Below are 16,299 nucleotides of genomic sequence, written 5' to 3'. Positions count from 1 at the left end.
AGCTCCTACAAAGCTGATGATGTCAGTAGAGGAGGCGTAGTCATGCTATCAGTCAAACGGTATATAAATCAGTAATATCAGCTGTTCGGACGAAAAAGGAATTTTAGTCTCCCTAGGGCAACTCAGTCTCAAGCGATGCATTGTAAGCAGAATCCTATGTCTCCGGATTCTATTATGCCAGATCGCAAAAGCGCAAAAAGTGGGTTGTGCCGGTATGACATGTGTTACGTGTTGGAAGGGGCGTGAATAAACATAACTGGTGTATATAATATGTTGTAATCGTATACACATAAAAATTTAAACTTAAGATTAGGCATAACTATAAGTGCATCGATGATAATAGTCTTAATACTAATGATTGTACACAATAAAGATTGCGGGTGAAACAGGGGGTAATAAAGGAGACAATAACGTCCATAGTGGTGAGGGTGTGTATGAGTGTGACCAATAAGAGGAACCCTGTCTGCTACAATGTATAAAGTGAAGTGCCGTAATGCCGTCATTACGGCACTTCACTTTATACATTGTAGCAGACAGGGTTCCTCTTATTGGTAACACTTATACACACCCTCACCACTATAGACGTTATCGTCTCCTTTATTACCCCCTGTTTCACCCGCAATCTTTATTGTGTACAAACATTAGTATTAAGACTATTATCATCGATGCACATATAGTTATGCCTAATCTTAAATTTAAATTTTTATGTGTATACGATTACAACATATTATATACACCAGTTATGTTTATTCATGCCCCTTCCAACATGTAACACACGTCACACCGGCACAACCCACTTTTTGCGCTTTTGCAATCTGGCATACTAGAATCCGGAAACATAGGATTCTGCTTACAATGCATCGCTTGAGACTGAGTTGCCCTAGGGAGACTAAAATTCCTTTTTCGTCCGAACAGCTGATATTACTGATTTATATACTGTTTGACTGATAGCATGACTACGCCTCCTCTACTGACATCATCAGCTTTGCAAGAGCTGTACATACCCCTGTAACCATGGTAGCAAGGAGCTCTCGCATATTACAATGTTGTGATCTACTATATCACGACTTTTATCGGCTAAGTATTTAATCCACACCGAGTTTCTAGCCTCTGGTAATATAGTTTGAGGTATGCATATGTTATGTTAATGACACTATCGGGTACTTTATATTGTGGCGATTCTGCCTTGTAATCTCCTCCCCCTTATTGACACCTTCTGATCGCATCCACCCTTTTCTCCCCTCCCTCTTTTTTACTCAACACTACATGTTTCTAAGGAAACGCCACTTGGTAACAATGGAACATACCATCACTTAAGAGTTTCAGGGTGATTATCATAAACCAAATAAATACATCAATACAATCCATTGATAAAAATCTACACTGTAGTGATCTGTTGTCTTTGGGAATTGACTAAGTTAGTCCTCATTTATTCAAATCTATTTAATCATAACATTTGTTTCCTTGAATATATTTTTATTTTGTTAATTGCTCAAACCCCCGTCCCCCCTCCCATTGCTATTTTGGTACGCTCCTTTTTTGGTGTGTGTGTGTTTTTTCTGATCTATGATTGGTCTAATTTAGTTTTAAATATGGCAGCTGAGAGTTTGTTTGTATAGCCTGATGAAACAGTGTATAGCACTGAGAAACGCGTTGCTGTTGTTTTTATCAAAAATACATTTTAATTCTTTTTAACTCTCCATCTGCTGCTGACTCAATATATTTGTCTTTGGTGAAACTTCCCCTGGACTTTCTTCACATGTTGCATTGTGTCTCCTGACCTGCGGGCGGACTCCTATTGATTCCTGCTCCATTGGCATATCCTGACTATTGATCTCTGGGCATCTCTGGACTCTCCCTGGTGAGACGAGGAACCCCTTTTGGCGATATCTTCCATTGGTCTACCGGATGACGTGTGGTTCCGGACTGCTTGTACTGCACATCAGTGCTTTACTCTGTGTGAGTAGGTTTTCATTTATTTTCCGCTCACCACCTAATGTTATTTATAATCTACACTATGTGGCGCCCTCTATTCTGTTCCTCTTAGAAATGTGTCCATGTAGGCATTTGTTTAAGATGACTATTGGATTATTTCAAAAGGGAACAGCAAATGTAGACAACTAATATTAATAGAACACTTTCAAACATCTAAAAGAACCTATCTTTCAATGTTAACAGAACATACAACTCTATAATTGTATTTTAGTCAATGAGTAGCTCACAGAGGCACAGAAGTCAAACAACTCCATGTTTCAATAGCTCTAGGTTAAGTCTTAATTGGACATGCCTTTATGACTAAAATCCAACATTTAGTGTCTGGCTCACTGTCCCTAACTACAGTCATTAGTAATACTATGTCAGGATTGGACAGGGGTTCCTTTAAACTGCTCACAACCTCAGTGGTTGCTGATGTCAAATATCCTGAACTATGATGCACTATACCTCTAGCAAAGGAGACATCTCTTCTCTTGTATTATAACAATCAATCTGATTCCACCATACAAGACAAACCAGCTTTAAATATCTTATAAGGCTCCTCTGAGTAAGTGAAAACCAGCCAATCACACTTTTCAGCCTAATCAGGTAGGTGCATTTGCATCCCTCTAGGCATGTCTGTATTTGGATGTATAGTTTATCTTTAATCTCACTATGTTCTTCACAAAGACAACAATTCTGAAGTATATCAGTCGTATTCTAAATTTTAAGGTATTCTTGAAATGCCAGGTAATAAGTGAAGCTTAATCAACTTGCTCCTTTCCAGCATAAACAATCACCTATATCTACCTTGGCATGTAATTAAGGAGACCATGACTACACCAAGAGAAATTTGTGTAAACACCAAAGATGTGAAAAAACAAACCAGAACAAAAATATTCCATGGGATAGTGTTGACCCTAGTGTCCAATTTGATTTAGCTGACTATGACTTTCACAGCCCTAACTTGCAGTCCAGGCCCAAAATTCCATATAATTTTTCTCTAATAAGTCTTCTGTCCACTTGGCAAATAGGCAACAGACACTGTACATCCAGTTAACTAGAGGAGAATCTCTTTCAATGCACTATTCCAAGCTAAACCAGAGATACATTTTAACCTGTCTAGAGCTCCTCTGGATTTACCTTATTATTTTTAAAGTAAAACAGCAGCATGCAATATACAAAACCAGTCCCACTCTAAAGCCCAGACCAACAAATCTAGACAGTGTTTTTCTCTTGACAAGGGATAACTGACCTTTCCCCAGTATCCTATTTAGCCTCATCATCAGTGAGACACAGTTGTATCCCTGCTGGCGCATGAGCAATGAGTCCAGGACCCTTGTTCCCCTTAAAGGGACAGTATACACCAATTTAAATTTAACTGCATGTAAAAGACACTACTATAAAGAATAATATGCACAGATACTGATAAAAAAAAAATCCAGTATAAAACCATTTCAAAACTTACTTAGAAGCTCCCAGTTTAGCTCTGTTGAAAAGGTTTGCTGGAACACCCACTGAAAGTGGGTAAAGAGTCTTTTCCTCTGCAAATGAAAAGGCTCTTTACTCAAAAGGAGCAAGCTGAAGTAGGCAGATAACAGTCTACTTCTAAAACTTTGGGACTTTGTTAAAAGTCTGAAAATCAGGGCAATGTTATTTAAAAATAAGCAAAACTACACATTTAAAAAAAAACAAAAAAACCCTGCATGGGCTATATAAATGGACCATCTACAAAACATTTATGCAAAGAAAAATCTAGTGTATAATGTCCCTTTAATATTATTTAGGGTGAATACACCCAGAGTCATTTGCATAGAGTTAACAGAGAGATACAAGCACTTAACTGAAAATAGACATAGCTAAAAAAAAAAGGTTTGTGCATATTCAATGGGACTGTCTCAATTTAGTGTGCAGTATCTTATGATATAGATACATCATAAGCTACAGTATCTTTTGTTCATTAACTTGTTATTTGTAAAAAGGCAAAGCTACACTATATATAGATACATCATAAGCTACAGTATCTTTTGTTCATTAACTTGTTATTTGTAAAAAGGCAAAGCTACACTATATATTTGGTCTTTGTTATTTATGTGTCCTGCTTTTATGTATATCTTTATGTATGTGTGTAACAGAATAAAGCCATTAAAGGATTCCAAAACTTTTTTTGTGTGTGCACTACCAAACCACACATTTCATATAACAATTAGTAATATAAAAGAGATCACCTACTTTTACACTCTAACGAAGCTTCTCTACATTTTAAAATATACTTTTTATTTTCTCCTATTACGTCACCCAATCCAACCCTCAAATATGGGCCGGTCAAGAAGAATAGAAATCTCCAATCTGTTGCAGATTTTCTGCATATCATTATGTGACGATTTCGTCACCCCGCGCATGCGTAGACTGATTGTGAAACTTGCGCATGCGCATATCACGTCCCTGATACAGCGGGTCTGTTGGTTTGTACAGAGATACACCGTTAATCACATAAACGATGACTCTGCAGATTGCTGCAATGTTCCGCCATATTCGAACCTGGGTTATCCACCAGGATTGGGCTATGAAAATGCATAGCCGGTGGTGGGTTTGGAAAACGTTCAATTTTCAGAAGAGGTTTACTACTAAACGGTAACATTTTGGAAGTTGAATGTATAATACAAAATTCTATAATATTTATTAATTTTGCGATAGTGACAACTTTTTTTGAGGGTTTAGTGTCCCTTTAATAAAATGATTTCATTATAAGATCTTGTGAATTAGGCTGAGCTATAAATCCTTAGCACTAACAATTATCTAAAAAAACTCAGATGACCATGACAGTAAAAAGATTTACTGTTCAGGGTTAAAATCCCCCATCAAGTGAAGGCAAATGGGGCATATTTATCAAGCTTCTTACGGAGCTTGATGCCCCGTGTTTCCGGCGAGCCTTCAGACTCGCCGGAAACAGAAGTTATGAAGCAGCGGTCTAAAGACTGCTGCTCCATAATCTGTCCGCCTGCCCTGAGGCCCCAGACAGAAATCAGCCCGATTGAATACGATCAGGTTGATTGACATCCCCTGCTAGTGGGGGAGAATCTGAGGGGGCGGTATTGCACAAGCAGTTCACAAGAACTGCTGGTGCAATGATAAATGCCGACAGCGTACGCTGTCGGCATTTATCGATATGCAACGGACATGATCCGCAATGTTGGATCATGTCCGCTCGCACCATAATAAATAGGCCCCAAAATCTCTACCCTAGGGTGTCAGCCACCATTTTTCATGTGTATCAAAGTTATTTATTTTTTTACTAATCACTCTTTCTTTATAATTATTTAGAGTATATACACATAACATCTTTACAACCACATAGAAGTAACATAACGACTGCTCCTGACATGAATGTAGTATCAAATTACAGATGAAAAAGTAATATGGACAGTCAATTAAACTTTCATGATTCAGTTAGGGCATGACATTTTAAACAACTTTCCAATTTACTTTTATCATTAAATTTGCTTTATTCTGTTGGTAGTCTTTTTTGAAAGTAAACCTAGTTTGGCTCAAACTGATTTCTAAGACATTGAAGGCTACCTTTTATCTCAGTTCATTTTGACAGTTTTTCACAGCTAGACAGTGCTAGTTCATGTGTGACATAAAGATAAAATAAAATGCAAGTCTGTCAAAAGAACTGAAATAAGGGGCAATTTGCAGAAGGTTAGATACAAGGTAATCACAGAGGTAAAATGTATATTATTATAACTGTGTTGGTTATGCAAAACTGGGCAATGGGTAATAAAGGGGTTATCTATTTTATTAAACAATACAATTTTAAAAGTAGACTGTCCCTTTAAGAAATCCAGTTCTAGATAAAAACTGGAGTCAAGGGGGCGGAGTCAGAACGCCATCCAAGATGGCCGCATTTCACTAAAGCTCCACAAAGTGGTGAGAAGTAGGGCTAAAAAAACACTCTAGCCATTGGAATCCGGTCTTAATTGCTATATATGACCGGCTAACACCTTAAGCCACCCTCCGGTACAACTAGCTTGCCTGTACTCTGTTTTAACCAGCGTGGCGATCTCAGGATTGTGGCTGGATCAGTGGAAAATTCATCCAAGGCGATAATATATAGACAGAGGTAGATGATCGCATAGTACCGCTACCTTACACCTGGCATCTTCAGCCTGCACATGCCACGTGCATTGAGGCCTACCATAAAAAACGGGGGACCAGGAGGTAAGGTCAGACAGGGGAAGGACCTGCAATGAAAAATACTAGCCAAACTATATCAGACAATACAGCAGATTGTATTTGTATTTATTCTAAGCAGTAAGTGCAGTGGATTCAGAGCACTCATCCACTACACACAGAGGGCCCATTAGGCTACAACCACATGGCTGACAAGATATACAGGGAGTGCAGAATTATTAGGCAAGTTGTATTTTTGAGGATTAATTTTATTATTGAACAACAACCATATTCTCAATGAACCCAAAAAACTCATTAATATCAAAGCTGAATAGTTTTGGAAGTAGTTTTTAGTTTGTTTTTAGTTATAGCTATTTTAGGGGGATATCTGTGTGTGTAGGTGACTATTACTGTGCATAATTATTAGGCAACTTAACAAAAAACAAATATATACCCATTTCAATTATTTATTTTTACCAGTGAAACCAATATAACATCTCAACATTCACAAATATACATTTCTGACATTCAAAAACAAAACAAAAACAAATCGGTGACCAATATAGCCACCTTTCTTTGCAAGGACACTCAAAAGCCTGCCATCCATGGATTCTGTCAGTGTTTTGATCTGTTCACCATCAACATTGCGTGCAGCAGCAACCACAGCCTCCCAGACACTGTTCAGAGAGGTGTACTGTTTTCCCTCCTTGTAAATCTCACATTTGATGATGGGCCACAGGTTCTCAATGGGGTTCAGATCAGGTGAACAAGGAGGCCATGTCATTAGATTTTCTTCTTTTATACCCTTTCTTGCCAGCCACGCTGTGGAGTACTTGGACGCGTGTGATGGAGCATTGTCCTGCATGAAAATCATGTTTTTCTTGAAGGATGCAGACTTCTTCCTGTACCACTGCTTGAAGAAGGTGTCTTCCAGAAACTGGCAGTAGGACTGGGAGTTGAGCTTGACTCCATCCTCATCCCGAAAAGGCCCCACAAGCTCATCTTTGATGATACCAGCCCAAACCAGTACTCCACCTCCACCTTGCTGGCGTCTGAGTCGGACTGGAGCTCTCTGCCCTTTACCAATCCAGCCACGGGCCCATCCATCTGGCCCATCAAGACTCACTCTCATTTCATCAGTCCATAAAACCTTAGAAAAACAGTCTTGAGATATTTCTTGGCCCAGTCTTGACGTTTCAGCTTGTGTGTCTTGTTCAGTGGTGGTCGTGTTTCAGCCTTTCTTACCTTGGCCATGTCTCTGAGTATTGCAGACCTTGTGCTTTTGGGCACTCCAGTGATGTTGCAGCTCTGAAATATGGCCAAACTGGTGGCAAGTGGCATCTTGGCAGCTGCACGCTTGACTTTTCTCAGTTCATGGGCAGTTATTTTGCGCCTTGGTTTTTCCACACGCTTCTTGCGACCCTGTTGACTATTTTGAATGAAACGCTTGATTGTTCGATGATCACGCTTCAGAAGCTTTGCAATTTTAAGAGTGCTGCATCCCTCTGCAAGATATCTCACTATTTTTGACTTTTCTGAGCCTGTCAAGTCCTTCTTTTGACCCATTTTGCCAAAGGAAAGGAAGTTGCCTAATAATTATGCACACCTGATATATGGTGTTGATGTCATTAGACCACACCCCTTCTCATTACAGAGATGCACATCACCTAATATGTTTAATTGGTAGTAGTCTTTCAAGCCTATACAGCTTGGAGTAAGACAACATGCATAAAGAGGATGATGTGGTCAAAATACTCATTTGCCTAATAATTTTGCACTCCCTGTATGTAAACACATGTGACATGTATATGAGATAGATGACATATTACCCAATACAGGGCACACATATTCCTGGAGCCAGAGAAACTGACTATCTATAGTAATACCTCAGTTAAAAGCTATAAGGTATACCTATAAGACTACATGGGAAAAAATTATACAGCTGCAACTCAGAAATTAGGCAGCTCATAAATAAAGTGATATTCTACGTGATCACTCATAATGACCCCTAAACAACAGTGATACTAGCGGATATATATATCAAAGCACAAAGTATATAGACTCACACAGATATTTTTTTACTACTCTCCTCATTATGGCATAGAAGAAGCTCCGAAAACAGGACAAACCCCCTAAATTCAGCACAAGTGGAATTAAACCATTTTTTAAAAATGCTGAAAAACAAAAACTAACGGAATACACTTTAGAGAACTCCTCTCCCGTAAATACCTCACATTCTCCTGATTGCACAACACTCCAGGAGCAAGAAAATATCAACAGGCAAGACAATGAGGGCCACATCACCTACAAAGCTATGGAAGCTCTTATAAATCAAGTAAATAATTGTATTAAAGATGAATGTGCAGATCTTAAAAAAGATATCACAGAGCTGGGGCACAGAGTCGAAATTCTAGAAGAAGATAGAGAGGAGATGACTTCTAAAATTTTAAATATGTCTAATAAGCTACGTAATCAGCAAACACATATTGAAGATCTAGAATCCAAACTAGATGAAAAAGAAAATAGAACACGTTGCAACAATATCAGAATAAATGGGATTCCCGAGTCTGTACTCGGACCTAAGAAATTTTCTAGATGGCTTGTTCAGATCTCTGTTGGGTAATGTACATCCCGATATTTCACATATTCAGATGGAAAGAGCCCACCGCTCCTTAAAGCCTAAGCCATCAGACACCAACCCACCCAGGGATGTAATTATTTGCTTCACTAAGTTCTAAGATAAATAACTTATCCTACAGCAAGCTTGCAAGCAACAATCCTTTCAATATTAAAGTCACACTATCACATTCGTTGCTGACCTTTCAATAAGGACATTACAAGAAAGAAGAGAATTCGCCAATCTGACACAACACCTACGAAGCCTTAATATCCCATATAGATGGGGATTCCCTGTTCAGGTCCAAGTACTGAAAAATGGTACAAGGATGGATTGCACACACCTATCAGAAATAAACATGTTCTGCAACAAACTAAACATCCCGACACCTGAAAAAAAAAGTTCTATGGAATCACCAGAACCACCAGCTGTGAAGAATCCACCCAATTTGAAATTACAACAAAGACCTTGGAGCGAAATCTCCAGAAGACTACCTAAGCGAAGATACCAGCAGGAGAACCCAATATGAGATTAATCAGTGATACAACCCATATTTCAAGATCGACAAAACCAATTTTCAAGTAAATCACCTATTTACTAAGTGAAACAAAACACCGCTCATTTACACCTCCTTCAGAGACTGCTTTATCTAACCAGTACCCATAAAATCTGGTAACTGTATTGCTTACTCAAATACAATTGATATAAACAGTCTATAGTTATTGTTTTATTGTTGACCTGTTTAGATGTACTAGTTATCCATTCTCTTACTTGGATATTATGGGAGGCTCCTGGGTAAGATATTAGATTTGAATACATGATGCAACTGTCTTAGATTGAGACTGATACCTCTCTCTACTTTAATACTTAAGATGAGTTAATCATACGTAGATCAACATAGTAATTGTATTGTGTCATTTATCACTGTTAAATATTATGAAATTTAAAGGGCCATAATACCCAAATGTTTAAACACTTGAAAGTGATGCAGCATAGCTGTAAAAAGCTGATTAGAAAATATCACTTGAACACCTCTATGTAAAAAAGAAAGATATTTTACCTCAAAAGTTCCTCAGTAGCCACCTCCCATTGTAAAGGATTTCTAAGCAGCATTTTAGTGTGTTTGTCCTGGGACATCTAAAGGGACTAGCATCGTGCACTCTCATATTATTTCACCAATCAGGTAAAGGAAGCTTACTATGAAATCTCATGAGAGTTAAGTCAAATCTCATGAGATCACAGTAAGAGTTCATGACCTCAACACTGCTGATGCTGATTGGCTGCTGTTCATTTCTTCATTTTTTTTTATTTTTTTACCTGCAGCTGGGAGCAGTTGAGTATAACTTTTTACACAGAACTTACTCTGCTGAGCTGAGGAAATTGTGAGGTAAAATATCTTCCTTTTTTACATAGAGATGCTCAGGTGATATTTTCCTGTCAGCTTTTTACAGTTATGCTGCATCAGTTTCAAGTGATTTAGCATATGAGTATTATGTCCCTTTAATTTTCAAGTCTAGGTATAAAATGTTAAATGTTCCATAACTGAATGTTACTCTCAATTAATTGTTATAGGAGGGATAACACCTGAAATTTAACATACACTGAAGCTCCACACTTGAATTACACAATATCCTTACTGCCCTTTTGCAATTCAACCAAACCAAATAGATACGACCATTCTAAAATAGATAAGTGGCCCTACTAGACCACTTGTAGTTCCCCAGATTAGACCAAGCCAGGAATTTGCTCTCTGACTTATTATCTAATTATTCCCACTAGTTCACGTTCCTACCTTTAACCAACCTATCCAGTTATACCTACTCCCTTTCTCTCTAAAGCGCTCCTAAATCATCTGTGTGAATTCTGATAACTATACCCCCCTGGTCAGTTCATACAGCCTCTCAAGCCATTAACCCCCCTCATGAATCACACTTCTCAACTTAACAACTTACTTATAGCTACTCAAAATGTAAAAGGTTTTTATCTGCCAAAAAATGCTCTATTGCACTTCATGACTTCCACAAACGAAATCTAGACATAGTGTTTATCCAGAAACACATTTCAAGAAAAGACATGAACCTAAACTCTCTTCCTACTATTTTGAAGAACATTTTACCAGTTCTAATATGACCAAAAATAATGTGGTTTGCATTCTAATAAGAAAGGACCTCCCTTTTAAAATACTACAAAGTAAAAAAGATGAAGAAGACAGGTTTATTATAGTGGTGGGTCTCTGTTATAGTAGGCCCATAACGCTGGTAAATATATATGCTCCAAACCACCCCTAACCCTCTTTTTTTAGAAACATGATGAACATGGTAATAGACAGGGTCTTTTCCCTGTTTTGTTTGCTATGTGCTGCCTGCAGCCATTTTACTCACCTTTCTTGATGACTATGGTGCATTGTGGGGGATGCTGCTCATTCCCTGCACTTCCTTTTATGGCCAGACTGGTGTGCATCATCTGTGTGAGACAGGATGCAGTCTCAGAATTGTGATGTCATCACTTATTATTTAAAGGGCCTCTGTTCAGTATGCTTTGCCTTTGCGTTGTCTCAGACCTGTTTGTGAGAGTTCCTGTGTATTACCTGGCTGTCTGACGGCCTTCCTGGTTCCTGATCCCTGGCTTGTTCTTGACTCTGCTGTTTTCCTTGTTCCTGATTCCAGCTTGTCTGACTATCCGCTTTGGCTCCTGACTCGGCTCGTCTGACTACCAGCTCTGGTTTTGACTCCTGGCTTGTTATTTGACTTGTGGATTTTTTATTATTTTTTTGTTATTAATACAGGGAGTGCAGAATTATTAGGCAAGTTGTATTTTTGAGGATTAATTTTATTATTGAACAACAACCATGTTCTCAATGAACCCAAAAAACTCATTAATATCAAAGCTGAATAGTTTTGGAAGTAGTTTTTAGTTTGTTTTTAGTTATAGCTATTTTAGGGGGATATCTGTGTGTGCAGGTGACTATTACTGTGCATAATTATTAGGCAACTTAACAAAAAACAAATATATACCCATTTCAATTATTTATTTTTACCAGTGAAACCAATATAACATCTCAACATTCACAAATATACATTTCTGACATTCAAAAACAAAACAAAAACAAATCAGTGACCAATATAGCCACCTTTCTTTGCAAGGACACTCAAAAGCCTGCCATCCATGGATTCTGTCAGTGTTTTGATCTGTTCACCATCAACATTGCGTGCAGCAGCAACCACAGCCTCCCAGACACTGTTCAGAGAGGTGTACTGTTTTCCCTCCTTGTAAATCTCACATTTGATGATGGACCACAGGTTCTCAATGGGGTTCAGATCAGGTGAACAAGGAGGCCATGTCATTAGATTATCTTCTTTTATACCCTTTCTTGCCAGCCACGCTGTGGAGTACTTGGACGAGTGTGATGGAGCATTGTCCTGCATGAAAATCATGTTTTTCTTGAAGGATGCAGACTTCTTCCTGTACCACTGCTTGAAGAAGGTGTCTTCCAGAAACTGGCAGTAGGACTGGGAGTTGAGCTTGACTCCATCCTCAACCCGAAAAGGCCCCACAAGCTCATCTTTGATGATACCAGCCCAAACCAGTACTCCACCTCCACCTTGCTGGCGTCTGAGTCGGACTGGAGCTCTCTGCCCTTTACCAATCCAGCCACGGGCCCATCCATCTGGCCCATCAAGACTCACTCTCATTTCATCAGTCCATAAAACCTTAGAAAAATCAGTCTTGAGATATTTCTTGGCCCAGTCTTGACGTTTCAGCTTGTGTGTCTTGTTCAGTGTTGGTCGTCTTTCAGCCTTTCTTACCTTGGCCATGTCTCTGAGTATTGCAGACCTTGTGCTTTTGGGCACTCCAGTGATGTTGCAGCTCTGAAATATGGCCAAACTGGTGGCAAGTGGCATCTTGGCAGCTGCACGCTTGACTTTTCTCAGTTCATGGGCAGTTATTTTGCGCCTTGGTTTTTCCACACGCTTCTTGCGACCCTGTTGACTATTTTGAATGAAACGCTTGATTGTTCGATGATCACGCTTCAGAAGCTTTGCAATTTTAAGAGTGCTGCATCCCTCTGCAAGATATCTCACTATTTTTAACTTTTCTGAGCCTGTCAAGTCCTTCTTTTGACCCATTTTGCCAAAGGAAAGGAAGTTGCCAAATAATTATGCACACCTGATATAGGGTGTTGATGTCATTAGACCACACCCCTTCTCATTACAGAGATGCACATCACCTAATATGCTTAATTGGTAGTGGGCTTTCGAGCCTATACAGCTTGGAGTAAGACAACATGCATAAAGAGGATGATGTGGTCAAAATACTCATTTGCCTAATAATTCTGCACACAGTGTAAAGGTGTGATTATTTTTGCACTTCTCGTCTCAGTCTGATTCCTGGCACCCTGACACGTAGCAAAAGGTCCCACATTTTTAGCAGGAGACTTTAACTTCCCATTGAACCCAGAGATGGATGTTTCATCAGGGAGATCTTATATTCCAACCAAGATCATTAAGCAATCTATACCGACAGTAGACGTCTGGAGACTTTCCCATCTTAATACCAAAGATTACACATTTTTCTCCCACCCACAGAAAATGTATTCAAGACTCGATTACATTCTTTGTGACCAATTATCCCTTCATATGTTTGTTGATGCAAAAATATCCCAGACCCCGTGGTCAGACCATGCAATGGTAATTAGTTCATTCAAATTGCCACAGTAACCAGGAGCACGTAGTTCCTGGAAGTTAAGCAATATATTTTTTACGGACCCAGTCATACTTAAAAAGATTACGGATAGTACTTCCCTTTTCTTTGACATTAATAAACCTGAGGACACCTCAGCCCTAATCAACTGGGAAACATATAAATGCTTTATTAGAGGCGAAATTATTAAAATAACCTCCCATTATCATAATCAACAAAAAGTGACATACAAGACTCTATTACAAACACTACATAAGTTAGAAAAAGAACACAAATAAGACCCTCAATCAGAAACTAAACTACTACAACTCCGTCATGCTAGAGATGATCTAAACCACTATCTCATTGAGAATACACACAGACGGCCCTGGCACTTAATGCAAAATATTTTGTATAGAGTAACAAGGCAGAAAGGTTGATGACAAGATCATTAAAGAAAAGAAAATATAAATCCTTTATAAAATCAATTAAGGGTAGTGATAACTAAACTAAACACTCAGGGACTGACATAGCAAACACTTTTGCAACCTATTACAGCAAACTGTCAGCTTAGCGAGAATTGTCCTATTAATAAACAAGAATTACTCGACCAATATCTCTCTCACATAAATCTTCCAACACTCATAGAATCAGAAAGATCTAAGCTAGTGGCTCCTATATTAATATCTGAACTACATAACACAACCAGTTACCAACGGGCAAGGCACCTGGACCAGACGGCTTTACCACTAAATTTTACAAAACACTTTCATCACTTATAAACCCTCACTTACTAACAGTTTTTCAATCTATAGATAATGACAACACCTTTTTGAGTCAAATGTAAGATGCAACAATCACAGTGATCCAAAAACTCGGAAAAGATCCTAATACAGTTACAAACTATAGGCCGATCTCCCTTATCAACATTGATGTAAAAATGTATGCATTCTAGCCAATAGATTGAAACAGTTCCTCCCTTCATACCAAATCGTGAGCCAAAAGACAACACGACCAGACTACTCCAAATATTACACCACTCATCTCTAAACAATGACTCAAGCAGGCCCATTTATCAAGCTCCGTATGGAGCTTGAAGGGCCGTGTTTCTGGCGAGTCTTCAGACTCGCCAGAAACACAAGTTATGAAGCAGCGGTCTAAAGACCGCTGCTTCATAACCCTGTCCGCCTGCTCTGAGCAGGCGGACAGGAACCGCCGGAAATCAACCCGATCGAATACGATCGGGTTGATTGACAGCTCCCTGCTGGCGGCCAATTGGCCGCGAGTCAGCAGGGGGCGGCGTTGCACCAGCAGCTCTTGTGAGCTGCTGGTGCAATGTTAAATGTGGAGAGCGTATTGCTCTCCGCATTTAGCGAGGTCTTGCGGACCTGATCCGCAGTGTCGGATCAGGTCCGCAAGCCCTTTGATAAATGGGCCCCTATAACTCTGTTATCTACTGACGCCGAAAAGGCATTTGACAGGGTGGATTGGCAATTACTTTGGTCCACCCTACATAAATTTGGGATACCTGGGTCATTTATAGATCAAACATGAACATTATATTACCATCCACATGCCAAAGGGATAGTCAACAACTCATATTCTTCCCAATTCCCCATTCTCAACAGCACAAGACAGCACTGCCTGTTGTCTCCCTTGTTGTTTGCCCTCTTAGTGAAAGTCTTAGCCACACAGGTTAGAGCTACTGAAGCAATACACGGTGTTACAATGGGCACATGCAATATTACTTTTATTATGTTTGCAGATGATATACTCTTCACACTCACCAACATCCAACAGTCATTGTCTTCACTGCTAGGCATTCTCTCAGAATACAAGACACATTCAAACTTTTCCATTAATATGGAAAAATCAGTAATAATGCCACTAAAAACAGATCCAACAGAGACTAAATTCATAACAAATCACACCAGCTTCTTCCTATCAAACTTCCTAACTTATCTGGGTTTGGTGATCAAACCATCACTAACTCAGACAATAGACCTAAATTACAAAAAGCTTAAACACAAAATTGACTTATCCTGGTCCGGACAAATAAATGCAGTCAAAATGTCCATTCTCCCAAAAATGTTATATTTGCTGCAAACCTTAATTCTTATACCATCAATACCATTTCTATCAAAAATCCAGAAAGATATCATCAAATTTATATGGTCATATTCCAAACTAAGAGTATCTAGCTCCACATTATACCTATCCAAAAATAGGGAAGGTTTGGGGTTACCAAATTTAATAAATTATTATTGGGCCACACACTTATCACAGATTATATCCTGGAACCAATCTATTTCCCCAAAACGGTGGGTCACTTTAGAAACACAAATGTTAAATGATATCCCCCTTAGGGACATCTGTTGGATTCCTAAGAAACTCCGTACATTAGGGGTATACAACAACCCCCTTATAGGAGAGACAATACGAATATGGGACAAACTGATAAACTCCCACAAACATATTTTAAGCCATTTCTCACCTCTTACTCGACTACTGAACAAGATAGTTTACCATGGCCTGAATTCATATCGCCCTGTTCAAATCCAGGGACAAGCTTCTTACATCGCAATCTACCTACTTTTCAAAGATGGGCTCATGAAAACATTCACTGAATTACAAGACGAAATAGGTGCCCTCTCAACACATGGTTCACATACTTCCAGGTCAGGCATTTTGTCCAATCTCACCCTCATAAAAAATAATTTAACAGAGCACTCACCCCTTTTGAAAATGTATACGAGCTTAAAGACACACCTAATATCGCAAACATATAAAATACAACAAATGACTCCTTTAGAAAAAACCCCCTCATACAAACCTCAGTGGGAAAAAACTCATCC

General features: G+C 38.9%; 1 protein-coding gene across 1 annotated transcript in view; it reads right to left on the bottom strand.

Annotated features, from left to right (window-relative positions):
• LOC128641119 (calcium-activated chloride channel regulator 1-like) overlaps window positions 1-16,299 on the bottom strand; it is a 94,195-nt gene that overhangs the window by 16,545 nt on the left and 61,351 nt on the right. The window lies entirely within an intron of this gene.

Source organism: Bombina bombina, chromosome 10 (genome assembly GCF_027579735.1).
Source record: "Bombina bombina isolate aBomBom1 chromosome 10, aBomBom1.pri, whole genome shotgun sequence".
NCBI classification, from domain to species: Eukaryota; Metazoa; Chordata; class Amphibia; order Anura; family Bombinatoridae; genus Bombina; species Bombina bombina.
This window is presented reverse-complemented; position numbering and strand designations above follow the sequence as displayed.